The sequence below is a fragment of the Schistocerca gregaria genome, chromosome 5 (genome assembly GCF_023897955.1).
Source record: "Schistocerca gregaria isolate iqSchGreg1 chromosome 5, iqSchGreg1.2, whole genome shotgun sequence".
NCBI lineage: Eukaryota > Metazoa > Arthropoda > Insecta > Orthoptera > Acrididae > Schistocerca > Schistocerca gregaria.
This window is the reverse complement of record NC_064924.1, coordinates 234,381,492-234,395,950: the sequence shown is the minus strand read 5'-3', so window position 1 is coordinate 234,395,950 and position 14,459 is coordinate 234,381,492. Positions and strand designations below refer to the sequence as shown.

The window sequence follows — 14,459 nt, the reverse complement described above, 5'->3', positions numbered from 1 at the left end:
ATTAAACACGCAGAGGTAGGATCTGAAGACCGAGGAAAAGCGTTCGACAATGTAAAATAGTACAAAATGATCAAGTTCCTCAGGAAAATAGGCGTAAGCTTTAGGGGCAGACGAGTAATACACAATGTGTACAAGAATCAAGAGGAATAAGTAAGAACTGAGGAACAAGAATGGACGTTCGCAACGACGGAAATAAACGAAAGGTTTAAAAGTGTGGTTAAAATCCGGAGAGAAAGGATATCAACTACAAAATTCGAAGATGGCAATTGCTACCTTTAGTGAAAGTGAGGAGAAATGAACAGTATAATGGCAACAGAGCATGGATAGAGAGAAATCGAAGACTGACGAACGTAATGGGGAGTAGCACAAGTGAATTAGTGATAACTTCAGAATTGAGAACCACGACGTCCATTTGAAGCCAAACAAGGTACGACCGACAAGCAAGGAGGACATTAAAAGGAGACTAGAACAGGCAAAGATAACATTCCTGGCCTAAATAACTCCACTAGTAACAAGGGGCGGGCCGGTCGCAGTGGCCGAGTATATGTGCTACAATCTGGAACCGCGCGTCCGCTACGACCGCAGGTTCGAATCCTGCCTCGGGCATCGATGTGTGTGATGTCATTAGGTTAGTTAGTCTCAGTAGTTCTAAGTTCTAGAAGACTGATGACCCAGATGTTAAGTCTCATAGTGCCCAGAGCCATTTGAACCATTAACAAACGTCGGGAGGAATTCCTGTGTATGCACATTACTAGCACAGGATTGTGTGGTAGTGCGCACTGGAAAGAATCGAACCGTTTAAAGTGTGGTGCTATGGAAGGATGTTAAAAAATCAGGCGAAGTCTTAAAAAATGCGGAACTTCTCCGTATAATCGGCGAATAGAGGAACATGTGGACGACGCTGTAAGTAGGACAGAAGAATATGTCATGTGTTAAGGCGTCAAGGAGTAACTTCTTGCTGCTTGACTGAGCTGTATGGGGTGAGAGAGGGGGAATATATCCAGCAAGTGATTGTGGAAATGGTACTCTGAGGTGAAGAGATTATCCGCAATCAGAATGACGTCCAATCCCCAAACCCACCAAAATTATAATAAATATTACAAAGAAACCCCTTTCCGTCCTATACTCGCATGAATGCTCGAGACGTTAAAATAGAATTGGCTTTGAACTCACGGATTTTGCAGCAGTGGCGAAATAAATCGGCAGGATGCAGGGAACCACCCTTCGCACTGACAGCGAAAATGAGTGCGAGAAGTTTCGGCGGAAGAAGTGAGGCTCACCGGTTGCGACCAGGGTCCTCCGCTGCTCGGAAGTCCGCAAGCGCGGCCGCGACAGCCGTCACGCACTTTCTTCGCGGCGGCGGCCGTCCGCTGCCGGCGTTTATTTCGGTCCGCTGCCAGCGTACTGCGCATGCGCGCTCGCGCCTACTGTGCCACCCGCTTCCCACCCCCGGCCGGTAAGCGGATTGCGGGATTCGGCGTCGACACTGGAGTTCGCGCTGCTAGCGGGATCTCGGCGCGGGTCCGGCCGTCTGCCAGAGACAAAGGCGCCGCTGCAGCCGGCTGCTTCGTAGCACGTCAGCCAGGGCGGGCGCCAGAGGAAAGCCGCTCACAGCAGCCACTTTTGGAGGCATCTGCTGCCGAAATGCCAGCCCTTCATGTCATAATTTTTATAAATTTTCTGTTATTCACCAATGTCACGTGTCGCGTCCCGGCACAGCCTCACTATACCAGAATGAAGTAAGTGCGAACTGCGTAGAGCAATCGGGACGTTAACGACAGCGAGTTAGTTATAAATTGCTGTCACCCTTTATATCGGAGATGAGAGGGAGAGAATCTCCTTGGCTGGAAGCAAATAAGTTTCCTGTAAAGTAGGTTACAGAATTGCAACAGGCAGAAAAGATTGGTTAGTTTCTATGAAGTTTATTCTCACATAATCTTATGTGAGGTGTTGGACCATAAACCACTTAGTAAGATTCAGTCTGTTTATTCGAACTTGCTACTTCAAAGCTAATTACCGTTACTTATAAGAAACAAGTACAAAGAAATCACTTGTTCTTGGTTAGCACTGAAATGTCTCTCACAGGGGAACCTCCCCATCGCTCCCCCCTCAGATTTATTATAAGTTGGCACAGTAGATAGGCCTTGAAAAACTGAACACAGATCAATCGAGAAAACAGGAGGAAGTTGTGTGTAACTATGAAAAAAATAAGCAAAATATACAAACTGAGTAGTTCATGCGCAAGATAGCAACATCAAGGAGAGTGTGAGCTGAGGAGCGCCGTGGTCCCGTGGTAGGCGTAAGTAGCTGCGGAACGAGAGGTCCTTGGTTCAAGTCTTCCCTTGAGTGAAAAGTTTACTTTCTTTACTATCGCAAAGTTATGATCTGTCCGTTCGTTTATTGACGTCTTTGTTCACTGTGATCAGTTTAGTGTCTGTGTTTTGCGACCGTACCGCAAAACCGTGCGATTAGTAGACGGAAGGACGCGCCTCTCCAATCTGAACCGAAAACATTTGATCGCAAGGTCATAGGTCAACCGCTTCCTCCACAGGAAAACACGTCTGATGTATTCTATACGACACTGATGACGGCCTCTGCGTCACATGACAGGAATATGTTGTCGACCCACCTAGCTTATACACTTGGCGAATGGGTAAAAAGATTCTTCTACCTTGCCCGATTTAGATTTTCTTGTGGATGTGATAATCATAAATTAAATAAAATGAATTAAACTTTTCATTCGAGGGAATACTTGAACCAAGGACCTCTCGTTCCGTAACTGCTCACCTCACCCTAACCACGGGACCACAGCGCTCTTGAACTAACATTTTCCTTTATGTTGCCTATCTTGTGCAAGGAATACACAGTTTATATATCTGCTTATTTTTTTCATAATTCCACACAACTTTTTCCTGTTTTCTCGATTGATCTGTGTTCAGTTTTTCAAGGCCTATTTACTGTGCCAACATATAACTAAATCTGAGGAGGGTGCGATGGTGAGGTTCCCTTGTAAGTAATTGAGACAAGGACTGACAGCCTCTGTTGAACACTATTCCAATGAAACTCTAAAAATCCTACTTGACCTCCAGTTCCTGAGTGTCTTCCAGAGTCTATCAGCGCCTTCTCATAGTTGAAGCTTTTATCAGCTGTATCAGCTGCTATGGACCTACACAGCCTCGCTGGTGTCTCACTGCGGAATCTCCAAACTGCCGGCACAGGCTCTAAATCTGCATCTGAATCTCTGCTTCTAGCTACTCCACTGCCTGGCCTATTATTTTGTTTCTCATGTACTTGGGTGCACACGAGTTAATTTGTTTCACACGACCGTTTCATTTCTATTGATCGGATTGCACAGGAGTGCCTATGGTCCCACATGACACTCTCGTTTCTAATTAGTCGGTTTGCGCAAGAATGCCTTCGGTTCCACACGACACTTTCGTTTCTAGCTGCACACAACTTAATTTGGTTCCACACGAGTCTTTTCCACACCTGACTGACACTCTCACTTGCTGTATTATCGCCCTAGTGTTTGCGTCTTCCATTGCGCAAGTTTGATTAATGCTGCTTCCTCTGGCAGGAAGTCAAACACTAAGTTATTTGATCAACAAGCCATACTTGGTAGCCTCCGCTGCTTATCTTGTCCCTACGTCCTGGAGGACTATTTCTTAATATCAGCTGGCTGTTTGCTTATGGAGCCTGGACTCTTATTATGGTCACAAAAGCAAGAACAAAAATTAAAAGTTTCTACAGTCACAATACACGATTGCACTTGGTGCATTTAAGACAATTTACCAGTTCCTGGCTCTAATGTGTTATCTTCAGAATCAGTGCCTTGTTACGAAAGTAACTCGCTTCTTGCGCTCATCATGTTCACCTAAATTAACTGTCGTTACTACTCAACAGCTCACTTAAGTGAATAATCGAGAAAGTTATCGTTACAGCGCTTAGAATTTTGGTTTTCAAGTGTGGCAGGTGGGGGAGAGGGGTGGTGTAGGTTATTGGTGCTCGCTTCTTCTTTCAGCTAGGAACATGGGGTTAAAAGTTTTTGCTTTATCCTGGACCGTTTGTATAGCGATATGAACTCTTTCTTCCTCTAGCTATGATACATTATATTAAGCAAGGTTTGAACAACGAAACGGAGCTGGCGCTCAGGCATAGTGTGCGAATCCATTAATTGCTTTTGCGAAAGATTTTATTTGGGCTCATTTAACTGAACTAATGCTCAGCTGACGGCGCCATTTGTCTCTGCACCGTTCGGATTTTACTTTCAAAATCGTTCGCCTTCCTTAGGATTTTACGTGCAAGGACAGTCACCCTTAAATACATCCGGACAGGAGCGATATTGAAGGTTCAAATTTTGTCCACCCGTGTATCTGATAAACAAATACCTGTAATTAATAGTCGCACTGTTGTTTTGTGAAAACTTTATCTACTGCTACGACACAAGCAATATGGCTCGAAGGACAATAAGGAAACAACACCTGATCAGTCGTTGTCAGAGTAAAAAAAAATATACATATGTTGCCAGGCTAGGGCGGTCTGATATCAAAATTATGGTAGAGTAAAAGTTGGGAACTAGAAGAAAATGTACTCTTATTGTAGCACAAAGAAAGGCGAATGTGTCTTGGGCAGAGCTAGGGGCGTAAAAGACGGGAACAACCTTTTCGACTAATGTGGCAAAGACATTTAAATCAAAACATCTTGAAAATTCGCGCTTTTTTTACGAGTTAACTCTACTCGTCGGCGCAGTAGCTCTCTTAGAGCCACCCCCCCCCCCCCCGTTACCTGTCTGGTATGGGTGTAAAAACAAATACACCCAATTTATCTGCTTCTAGAGCAGGGCGGTTAACGTAATGCCTATTGCCCAATAGTGAGCTTTCCAGTTGTCATGGTGGGAGGTGGCCGGTAGCGGTTTCAAAACAAATTTGTTAGGTTTTCATAAAGTTTTGATAAAAAACATTTGGTAAGTAATTTTTATAATATGGTCTAAATTGCTGTTATTCCACTTTGTTAAAATTTTACAGCAGACTTACTTCCTTGCTTTATAAATCACCATTACTGTGAGAGTGGTGGGCGCTTGGAAAATTTTACTACTAAGAGAGATACAAAAGTGGGCGCTAGGTGAAACATACGGTATTCCACTGCCTGTGTTGTTAAGAGGAACAATGCAGTGTTCGTTCGGACATACATACGCTACATACGCTACTGGCCATTAAAATTGCTACATCAAGAAGAAATGCAGATGATAAACGGGTATTCATTACAGAAATATATTATACTAGAACTGACGTGTGATTACATTTTCACGCAATTTGGGTGCACAGATCCTGAGAAATCAGTACCCAGAACAACCACCTCTGGCCGTAATAACGGCCTTGATACGCCTGGACATTGAGTCAAATAGAGCGTGTACAGGTACAGCTGCCCATGCAACTTAAACACGATACCACAGTTCATCAAGAGTAGTGACTCACGTATTGTGACGAGCCAGTTGCTCGGCCACCATTGAAGAAACATGTTCAATTGGTGAGAGATCTGGAGAATGTGTTGGCCAGGGAAGCAGTCGAACATTTTCTGTTTCCCGAAAGGCCCGTACAGGACCTGCAACATGCGATCGTGCATCTTCCTGCTGAACTGTAGAGTTTCGCAGGGATCAAATGAAGGGTAGAGCCACGGGTCGTAACACATCTGAAATGTAACGTCCACTGTTCAAAGTACCGTCAATGCTAACAAGAGGTGACCAAGACGTGTAACCAATGGCACCCCATAACATCACGCCGGGTGATACGTCAGTATGGCGATGACGAATACACGCTTCCAATTTGTGTTCAACGCGATGTAGCCAAACACGAATGCGACCATCATGATGCTGTAAACAGAACCTAGATTCATCCGAAAAAATGACATTTTGCCATTCGTGCACCCAGGTTCGTTGTTGAGTACACCATCGCAGGCGGTCCTGTCTGTGATGCAGCGTGAATGGTAACCGCAGCCATAGTCTCCGAGCTGATAGTCCATGCTCCAGCAAACGTCGTCGAACTGTTCGTGCAGATGGTTGTCGTCTTGCAAACGTCCCCATCTGTTGACTCAGGGATCGAGACGTGGCTGCACGGTCCGTTACAGCCATGCGGATAAGATGCCTGTCGTCTCGACTGCTAGTGGTACGAGGCCGTTGGGAACCATCACGGCGTTCCGTATTTCTCTCCTGAACCCACCGATTCCATATTCTGCTAACAATCATTGGATCTCGACCAACGCGAGCAGCAATGTCGCGATACGATAAACAGCAATCGCGATAGGCTACAAGTCGGAAACATGATGGTACGCATTTCTCCTCCTTTCACGAGGCACCACAACAATGTTTCACCAGGCAACGCCGGTCAACTGCTGTTTGTGTATAAGAAATCGGTTGGAAACTTTCCTCGTGTCAGCACGTTGTAGGTGTCTCCACCGGCGCCAGCCTTATGTGAATGCTCTGAAAAGCTAATCATTTTCATATCACAGCATCTTCTTCCTGTCGGTTCAATTTCGCGTCTGTAGCACGTCATCTTCGTAGTGTAGCAATTTTAATGGCCAGTAGTGTACATAGATGTATGTCCGAAGAAACGGTGCATCGTTCTTCTTAACAATAGAGGATCTGCAATGCCGTATTTATTCGCCGACATTAGGCAGCGACTTCAGGTTAAAATGGTCTCCCCTGTACGGGAATTACGTAATGTCTGTACGAGTACTGGTTGTGAAGCAGGAACGGCGGTGAATCGTGCACGAATTACCAAAGCTGTTAAATCGATCCCTCGCGTAATGCGGGAAATCCGGGTTCGATTGCCACTCCCGCACAAATTTTCATCGTCGTCATTCCCTTGTAAAACTGATGGTTATTCGTATTCGCAACTGCGAATACGTTTCATGTACGTCAAAATGGTTGACTACGCTTGTTGTGCAGAGTGGGATGCACCTACGATAGGAAGTGTCCGAGACTGGGGATGTCTCTATAGGATGATTTTCTCCACCGTGTACAAACTCCAGGGATTGATGGCTGAGAGGATACGGAACAAAAAAATGTCTAATGAGCTTATGTGTGGAAACACGTGGTTTCCACGCTGGAGACCATAGCATTCGATCACACATTGTTACAGAGACTATGGTCTAATACGCGCTGTACCATGCAGCTACATTCACAATATGCATGACTTCCTCCTAGAGGGTGGTACTCTACGTCATGCCCCACCGCCCTCTCCTACCATAGTAAATGATTAAAAAATGGCTCTGAGCACTATGGGACTTAACATCTGAGGTCATCAGTCCCCTAGAACTTAGAAATATTTAAACCTAACGAAGGACATCACACACATCCATGCCCAAGGCAGGATTCGAAACTGCCACCGTAGCAGTCGTGGGGTTCCGGACTGAAGCGCCTAGAACAGCTCGGCCACAGTGGTCGGCCCATAGAAATTGGTAATGTTGTGTCCCATCCACTTCACTTGCTGACTCGCCTTATAGTGGATGTGATACAGCGTTTATAATCGAGAGCTTGCTGACATGGTGTTTACTTACGGAAAGGCAAACGGCAACGGCCGGCGGGCGGGAAGGTTGCATCGGGAAACCTATCCCTGCCGACAACAACCACAACACTGAATATATGCAACAGTGTTTCGCCGTTGGACTGAGACAGGGTCGTTTCAGGAAGCAGGAAATCATAAAGGCTGTACCCGAAATGTTCGGACACCAGACTTGGAGGAAAATGTGATTAACACTGTAAAGGCAACCGCCTGTCTGTACCAGGCAGTTGGCCCGCCAGTACAGGGTAAACCAGACGACCGTGTCGAACATTATCCATGACAATTGTTCAAAAAATGGTTCAAATGGCTCTGAGCACTATTTGACTTAACATCTGTGGTCATCAGTCCCCTAGAACCTAGAACTACTTAAACCTAACTAACCTAAGGACATTACACACATCCATGCCCGAAGCAGGATTGGAACCTGCGAAAGTAGTGGTCACGCGGTTCCCGACTGAAACGCCTAGAACCGCACGGCCACACCGGCCGGCTGACAATCGTTAGTACCCTTGTAACTTATAGCGTGTACAGGGCTTACCAGCAACAGACTTTCCATATTGGGAGCCGTTTTGTCATTGGTTTCTTCACCAGGCAACCACGATTCCGGGATTTGTGTCACCCATCCTATTCACAGATGAGGCCACAGAGTGGTATCTTCAACTTTCATAACAGTCATGTGGAGGACAATATGCAGACCCTCCCCCCCAAACTCCCCTCCCCCGCCCTCACCCATGGTATGGTGACAGCGAATCATCAACATCTGTGCAGCCGGGTTGTGTGGACCAAAATGATTGGCGACCGTATTTTGGGAGCAGTCTTCCTACCACGTCGCCTAACAGGATCGGCGTTTCTCGCGAGTGATTTTGCCTCCTCTGCTGGAAAAAGTGCTACTGATGATTATAAATGCTATATGGTCCTACATAATGGTTCTACATCCCAATTCGCCGTTAGCGTCTGGACCCATCTTAATCGTGTCTTCCCTGGTCGATGAATCAGGCGAGAGGGGCCATTTACATGGCCTGCTCTTTTACCGGATCTCAACCCGAGTAATTTCTGTTTATGTCGAAAGTATCGTGTATGCACAGCCAATTCCAGATGTTGAGACACGGGAGCAGAGTATTCATGCTACCTTCGGATGCAGCCTGGCCGATGCGAAAGTGTGAGACAATATACTACGGCGCGCTGATGCACATGCAGACTACCTCCAGCGCATACTGTAACTGTGGCTGCATGGTACAGCTCGCATTAGGCCGTAAGCTCTGTAACAATGTATGACTGAATAAATGGCCTTTAGCCTGCAAACCATACATTTCCGGACATAAGTTCTTTAGACTTTTCTTGTTCCGTATTCTCTCAGCCATCAAACCCTAGAGTTTGTACACGGTGGAAAATCACCCTCTAACAGAAAATAATCCAAAGTGATGACTCATGTGATTCATGCATCTTAAACTTTAATGACACGCTGCTTCTTACTGTACGACATGACAAATGTCCTGTTGGATGACATGATGGCATGTGTCCAGTTATACTACATGACATCAGGCTACTTCACTTGACACGATGCATGATTTACGTGACGTGGGTACTCATATTAACACGATAAAAGTCGCGAATATGTCAATATGTTTTGATTTAAATGTCTTCGAATCTGCCAGATAAGAAGGAAAGCCAGGTCCCTTCTTTTACATCCAGAAATTTGCTACTACAAGAGCTTTTTTTTCATTACGGTGTCTTTGTTACTCTACTAGGGAGAAACGAAACCGGTGACTAGAGCGCAAATGTAGAACGTATCTCCTCCACTTTCTCTGGGCGCTTCCTCCACTAGTGATTCCGCCTTACACCTTCGGCCGGCACGCATCGAGATTGTGGTTCAAAACAGCGCCTTATTGCCATAGGACTGCGTTCTAACCTGTGGTATTTCAGTATCAGAAAACATGCTGTTCAATGTGATGCATTATTTCAACCTCTTCCTTCGGTACACTGACGTTTCAATGTTGGAACTGATCGCTCTAAGCTGCGGCGCACAATTTATACGCACTACACAGCTAGATCTTGCCGATCGGGCACATGTCGCTCAAAGTGGTGCGTCAAAGGTGCGGAGAAAGTACAGAGAAACGGAAAATGAGAACTATAGATCTCGCAGTGGTCGTTCTCGTACGACAAAATAAATGCAGAATGGTTTCCTCCAACTGTCGGCGCGCAGGCGCCCAACATCAACTGCCAGAAGTATTGGAATTGACTTCTCCCCGGAAACAGGGATTCGTATCTCAGACCAAACAGTGCGCAGAAGATTGCCTCGGGATGGTGTTCATTCAACGCCGAAGCGCCAAAGAAGCTGCTATAGGCATGCGTATTCAAAAAAAGAGGTACGGTAATAGGCAGAATACGGCGCTTCAGACGGCAACGCCTTTGTAAGACAACTGTCTGGCGCATTTGCCAGATCGGTTACTGCTGCTACAATGGCAGATTATCCAGATTTAAATGAGTCTGAAGGTGGTGTTATATTCGTTGCACGAACGATGGGACATAGCATGTCCGAGGCAGCGATGAAGTGGTTATTTTCCCGTAAGACCATTCCACGAGTGTACCGTGAATATCAGGAATCCGGTAAAACATCAAAACTCCGACATAGATGGTGGGCCATCAACAAGTGTCCTCGTGCGAACCACTCAACGAATCATCATCGATATAGGCTTTCGGAGCCGAAGACCCATTCGTGTATCCTTGATGACTACATGACACAAAGCTTTACGCCTCGCTTGGGCCCGTCAACACTGACATTGGACTGTTGATGACTGGAAACATGTTGCCTGGTCGGACGAGTCTCGTTTCAGTTTGTAACGAGCGGATGGACGTGTACGGGTCTGAATAAAACATGAATCCATGGAGCCTGCATGTCAACTTGGACTGTTCAAGCAGGTGGAGGCTCAGTAATGATGTGGGGCGTGCGCAACTGGAATGATATGGGGCCCCTGATTTGTCTAGATACCACTCTGACACGTGTGTAAGCTTCCCGTCTGATCACCTGCAGCCATTCATGTCCACAGTGCATTCCGGCGGACTTGGGCAATTCCAGAAGGAAAAATCGATACCCCACATATCCAGAATTGCTACGGAGTGGCCCAAGGAACACTCTTCGTAGTTAAACACTTCTCCTGGCCACCCAACTCTCCAGACGTGAACATCATTGAGCATATCTGGGATGCCTTGCGGAGTGCTGTTCAGAAGAGATCTCCACCCCCTTGCATGGATTTATCGACAGCCCTGCAGGATTCATGGTATCAGGTCCCTCCAGCATTACTTCAGACATTAGTGGAGTCCATGCACGGTGTGTTGCGGCACTTCTGCGTGCTCGATGGGAACTGTGCGATATTCGGCAGGTGAACCGTGGGTGAGGGCCTTACAAATCAACATTGGAGAACAGGGTGCTGTCATATTTACTGACGAGACCAGGACTGGTTTGTGACCTGACACTAGGCGTGTTAGGGTCTGGAGAAGTGCTAGACGATACCAGGAACGCCGATACGTTCAGGAAGTCCATCCGTTTGTAGGTGGAAGTGTAATGTTCTGGCCGCAATAACGATAGGACGGTAGACCCGTCTAATTCTGATCTGCGGCAAACTGACTGATTTCCTATACATCCAAGAGGTGCTACAGACGTGAAGTCAGTGACAACTTCATACTAGTCGATGAGAATGCAAGGTCACGGTTATCTTCAAAGATGCAACATGAACCAAATGGGCCACGTTGGGTAGCCGCGCGATCCTGGGCGTCTTGTCACGATCTGCGCGGCTGCCTACGTCTGAGCTTAGAATCCTCCGTAGGGCATGGGTGTGTGTGTGTGTGTGTGTGTCGTCCTTAGCGTAAGGTAGTTTAAGTTACATTAAGTAGTGTATAAGCTTAGGGACCGATGACCTTGTAAGTAGGCTGTTTAGGTTTTTTTATTGGTAGCGCCGCCGCCACGTAGCGCTCTGTATGAAAATCACTGGCTGTGCCGTGTGCAGTCTGTGGCTGGTTTGCATTGTTGTCTGCCATTGTAGTGTTGGGCAGCGGCAGCTGGATGCTAACAGCGCGCAGCGTTCGCAGTTGGAGGTGAGCCGCCAGCAGTGGTGGATGTGGGGAGAGAAATGGCAGAGTTTTGAAATTTGTACGACTGGATGTCATGAACTGCTATATATATTATGACTTTTGAACACTATTAAGGTAAATACATTGTTTGTTCTCTATCAAAATCTTTCATTTGCTAACTATGCCTATCAGTAGTTAGTGCCTTCAGTAGTTTGAATCTTTTATTTAGCTGGCAGTAGTGGCGCTCTCTGTATTGCAGTAGTTCGAGTAACGAAGATTTTTGGTGAGGGAAGTGATTTGTGCCAGGTATAGGTTAACGTTAGTCAAGGCCATTCTATTGTAGGTATTTTTGAAAGTCAGACTGCGTTCCGCTAAAAATACTGTGTGTCAGTTTAAGCACAGTCTTGTATAATCTTTCTAAGGGGACGTTTCAACCTGAGCAGTTTCGTCCCATAAGATCTTACCATAAATTTCCAAATTTCAAACGAATGCACTGACCAGTACAATTCTCAGACACGAATGCAATTGAGCTTGTATGAGACCTGAATCGACCTGACAATCTTCAGGACTTTAATGAAGCCGCTATCGAGGAGTGGTCATATCTCAAGATAAACTTGATGGTCGTATCCAGAGCATGCCTCGTCGAGTGGAAGGACTCACCATATGTGGCGAGGACATACTCAGGAGTAAAGACTGACAATCATCATCATGGGATAAAGACTTTCACTGTTCTTATTTTCAAAATGTACACTTAGGAGTTGGCATGCTTTGTTTTGTAAAATGTTTATTTTGTTAATAAGGTAATGTACAAAACTCAGTGGGTGTACTATAAGAAGTTATTGTAGTAAACTCTATGATGTTCCAAACTTTTGTTGAGGTGCGTATTTCGCTGACTATCCCAGAATTTTTTGGATGGTGAAGAAAAAATATTGTCCTACCTCAGGATGCCTGGTTTGTTACGTTTAGTATTCATTACCATACGCTGCACATTGCAGAAACTAATGACGGATGATACAGCAGCCGCAGCACACTTTCTGATCAAGTTTCTTGACATCCCTTTGCAACATGTAATCACTAGACGTCACGAGAGGCAGCCGCTCCCTGCCCACCCCCTCACCAATATAAAATAAGACAGGGAATGGTGTGTTGTCAGAAGAAAAGCAGTAACATAAGAATAGGTCGGTTAGTAGAGATCAGTGACGTCAAACGTGGATTAGTCATTGAATATCACTTGAGTAACACATCCATCGGAGACATTTAAATCCTTCTAAAGCTGGTAAACTGAACTTCAAAGAAAACACCGCAAAACAGCTTTTAAGTGACGATTTATTAATGACCGGTTTCGCTAGCGTAAAGCAACACCTTCAGGCTGTTAATAGTGTCACAAACGAGAGATGGAACTTAAATAATGGCAACTATTAGTCCACAACCGATACAAAAGAGTTACACATTTACACCTGTTACTGTCCTTCAAAGTAGTCACCAGCGTTGTGTAGAACCCGTTGCCAGCGATGCGGAAGGCGCAGATTACCGTTAGCAGGGCCTGTTCTGTTGATGGTGCGAATGGAACGGTCTACTGCCTGTCGAATCTCTGGAACATTGTGAAGCTTGTGCCACGAAGCCGAAACTGAAACTTCAATCCAACGAATGGCGTCATTATGGGTCGCCATTAAAGTCGAAAGTGCGTCAGAGACCCAGTATGGTGTAAGTTACGGTGATTCTCGTGTACGACTGTGATAGTGTTATCCTAGCGCATTACGTTCCTCCACGGCAAGCCGTCAATGCATAGTATTACTGTTCGTTTCTGGAGCAGCACCTGCGACCAGCTTTACGAAAGAAGCGGCGACACTTTCTGTGCAACCCACCCATCATTTGGCACCACAATGCGCGGGCGCTTACAGCGCTAGCTACAGTTGCCCTGTTCGGTCAGTGCGACTGGGAAGCACTGTACCATCCACCATACTCCCCGGACTGAAGTCCTTGTGACTTTGATTTGATTCCGAAGATCAAGGAACCACTTCGTGGCTTTCGCTTGAGAACTGTTCCAAAGATTCGATAGGCACTAGACCATTCCATTTGCACCATCAACAGAACAGGCTCTGCTAACAGTATACTACAACATCCACATCGCTGGCAATGGGTCCTACACAAGCTGGTGACAACTCTGAAGGACAGTAACAGGTAATTCTTTTGTATCGGTTGTTAATATATATATATATATATATATATATATATATATATATATATATATATATATATATATATATATATATATACTTGAAGGCGTTCTGCTTTATACAGTAGGTTCTTAATAAATCATCGCTTAACAGCTGTTTGGGGTTTTTTCAAGTTCAGTTCACCATGAATTTCGACGGCTGTGGCTGCTGTAACACCTACAACGCCTTTCGGTGTTAATCAACCAAAATAGCTCCCAATTTAGCTCCCATGCCGTAGAAATATAAATTCAGAAAATGTCCCAAGCCACTCCACAAGTAGTAATTTACGAAATAGAAATAAGAGATAAATAGAGGGAAATCTATAGTAGAAAAATAATAGAAAAAGAAAAGAATTTTAATCATAAATTTTGGAAGCATGGGACGGGGGAAAACGATAGAAATGGTTAAATTATTAGTTATTCTTATATATGAGAAAATCAATATTATAGTCGCAGAACGTAGTTCTTGAACAACAAAGATAGCGTTCACTAAAGTATAAATAGACATACAATGCAATTATGATACTCCAGTCTCTATCCTCTAGTCTGTTCGAAGTCAATTAGGACGTACAGCTTTAGGAAGCAACAATAGGGGCTTTATTAAACCAGGGCGCAAG

General features: G+C 45.3%; 1 protein-coding gene across 3 annotated transcripts in view; it reads right to left on the bottom strand.

Moving 5' to 3' along the window:
- The window catches only part of LOC126272075 (high affinity cAMP-specific and IBMX-insensitive 3',5'-cyclic phosphodiesterase 8), a 1,931,196-nt gene that overhangs the window by 1,654,038 nt on the left and 262,699 nt on the right, over positions 1-14,459 (bottom strand). The window contains exon 1 of one of the 3 annotated variants that reach the window (XM_049974624.1): positions 1,174-1,349. The exons of 1 other annotated variant lie outside the window; for it this stretch is intronic. The gene's annotated coding sequence lies outside the window, so the exon portion shown is untranslated. Of the gene's footprint in view, positions 1-1,173; positions 1,350-14,459 lie in introns of those variants that run through there. One more of the 3 variants, XM_049974622.1, reaches the window with a different exon arrangement.